Source organism: Amphimedon queenslandica, unplaced genomic scaffold (assembly GCF_000090795.2).
Source record: "Amphimedon queenslandica unplaced genomic scaffold, v1.1 AMPQUscaffold_11081, whole genome shotgun sequence".
NCBI lineage: Eukaryota > Metazoa > Porifera > Demospongiae > Haplosclerida > Niphatidae > Amphimedon > Amphimedon queenslandica.
In genome coordinates this window covers 5,656-8,351 of record NW_003548674.1, presented here as the reverse complement: position 1 = coordinate 8,351, position 2,696 = coordinate 5,656, and the positions used below count along the sequence as shown (strand labels likewise).

Below are 2,696 nucleotides of genomic sequence, written 5' to 3'. Positions count from 1 at the left end.
TGGACTATACTGATAGTGTGTAGATTATACTTGCATACTTTGCCTAGTTGTAATGGACCAATCAGATTCATGATTCAATTACCATCAAGTTCTTCAGGAGGTTCTCCTGTTTAAAATTGCCCATTTGTATCAGGTTTTGCTAAGTATATGCAGATGCTACAGCTTGTAATTATTGTTAATGGTGGAGACCAGATACAATTACAATTGTATCTACAATTATTTGTATGTAATACGCTAAATTAAAGAATTGTTAAGTTTAAAAATCAATTCTGTGTCATTTCTAAAATTGTTGAATCATCTACAATTTGTATGTGATACAGTCAAGGGTAAATTTACTCTTGATATAGTAAATTCAAAAAGTGTTTATGCTTAATCATTTATTTTTAAATACAATATCAAAAATCACAAAAACTGCATATTTGAAATTTACCAAAAAATCACAAAAATTAAGTCACATCTATACATACAAGCCAGTTCAACTTGAAATGGTTCAGAAACCAGCTCAATTGTGTCCACACTTAACTGCATGTGGTTAAATCAGTTTATAAGTACTACAGTGACCTTCACCCTACAAGAGAAGGAGAGAGAGAGGGGAAGAAGGAAGAGAGAGAAAGGGGAAGGGAGAGAAAGAGATGGAGGGAAGTAAAGCCAGAGGGAGAGAGAGAGAGGGAGGGAGGGACAATAATTATTGATTCCAATACATTAATAAAACGTACAATTGATTTTTGTTTACTGTCACATGATAAAAGATAGACCACACCCATTCCATCCTAGCAGCTGTAATGACTTACTGGTACAAAAACCAGCATCACCTGGAACAACACACAAACAAACATCATTAATAAAATAATATAATATTATCATTTTACCTATTATACTGTATTAAAATAATAATATACACACATTAACTGACTGACTGTGTTTATTATTAGGAGAAGAGACTGGAGAGGTGAAGTGGACTAATGTTAGTGTATCCCTCACTAAACCATCAGCAGGTCAATGTCAGGAAGTGATCAGTCAATTAACGGACAGTCATCAGACCATTAACCTCCATCACTCATCACCTGATATTGTATACTTGATGATGTCTCAAGTACTAGACATAAGAACAATAAAGTGGATTGATATATATAACACTAAAATAACAAAAGATGTCATCCTCTCACTGTCACACACAATAACAAACAATACTTCATTAAAGACACTAGTGATCATTGATGATTCTATCAATGATGATGGAGTCATTGCACTAACACAATCATTAATTAATAATAAAACAATTATTGGCTTATATCTTCAGGACAATCCTGACATCACTTCAACCAGTGCTCAGTCACTAGCTAAACTTTTACTCTACAACCACACACTATCTTCCCTTTACCTCCACCATACTAACATTGATACTGATGGAGTACTGGTACTGATGGAATCTCTCAGGACCAATAATACACTAAGGAGACTATATCTAGACAATAAACATAAACAAACTTGTTCTTCTTTACCTTATTATAAAACTATTAAAAACAATTTAATTTTTTTAATTAATTAAATAATTTTTTATATTTCATATACACCAAGGTGACCGTTTTAGACAGGTTTGACTGTACATTACTTTATTAATAAACAATTTTAATAAACAGATTAAGCTTTTGGTAATTATTTCATATACATGTATACATTAGTTTATTGATAAATTATTAAATGAAAAAAATAATTTTAAAATGTATGTGCCATCAGATTGACCACACCCCTCATGGCAAGAACACACGTCCATTATTCACATGAGGAAAAGAGAGAGAAAGGGAAAGGAGAAGATAAAGATGTTGTAAACACACTACATGTACGTGTCCATATAAACTTATACCACTATCAAACTGATGGGCTCAGTTTCTGTTGAAGACTAGAATACAATTACAGAAATTGGTGAGTTTTAATTTGGCAAATTAGTGTCCATGTGCCATTGAGCATGTACATAATGGTACAAAATGGTGTGTTTTAATTAATTTGACAAATGGCTATCAAAATGGAAAATTTGTCAAAATTTATTCCTGAGCTGGCGTCCAAAATTAACTGGTATATGGTTAGTGACAATATAAAGTTAATTAATAAAATTAATTAATTAATAATTTATTAATAATGTCACTTATTGATTGTCTGGTGGTTAATGAATATTCATTATCTTTAGAGTGTAATCCTTTGTCAACATCATGAACCAGCAATGGATCAATGGACCTTATGCACCGAAATGATTCTAATTAACGCGCCACCAAAGTGGTGGTAAAAATGGCGGATTTTTGGAGGAAAGACAGGCTGAACAATCTTCTCTTTTATCCAGCCATTCTAGATGTAGGAGCCACTTTGAGCTGTCCTTTTGTTTCAGTATACTCTATTTATCTCTTCTGTAAGCTCTTTGGTTGCTGTTTTGGCTTTTATAGCATTTTGTCATAGGAATATTCTCAACCATTGGCCATTCCCGTTTTTCTAAATTTTGCTTTCAGGAGCCAGGGCGCTTGCCCCTCCATTGCCTAGGAAGATAGAAGTGCATTCAGCTGAGTCCTATGACTAGTGTCTATCATCAGAGTTAGTCTCAGTCCATCAGGACAAGGTACGGTGGAATAACTCACTCAGTTGTTATTTTGCAGCTGGAGTGTGGATGATTATGACCATCTTTTCACTTCTTAAAACTATAGACCTTT

At 33.3% G+C, this 2,696-nt stretch overlaps 1 long non-coding RNA gene across 1 annotated transcript; it reads right to left on the bottom strand.

Annotated features, from left to right (window-relative positions):
- Positions 1–388: 388 nt before the first annotated feature.
- Positions 389–1,157, bottom strand: LOC109589637 (uncharacterized). The gene is made up of 3 exons (XR_002188823.1): positions 918–1,157; positions 717–812; positions 389–568 (listed from the first exon to the last, which is right to left on the bottom strand). It is a non-coding gene; the product is annotated as an uncharacterized LOC109589637 (long non-coding RNA).
- Positions 1,158–2,696: the final 1,539 nt, after the last annotated feature.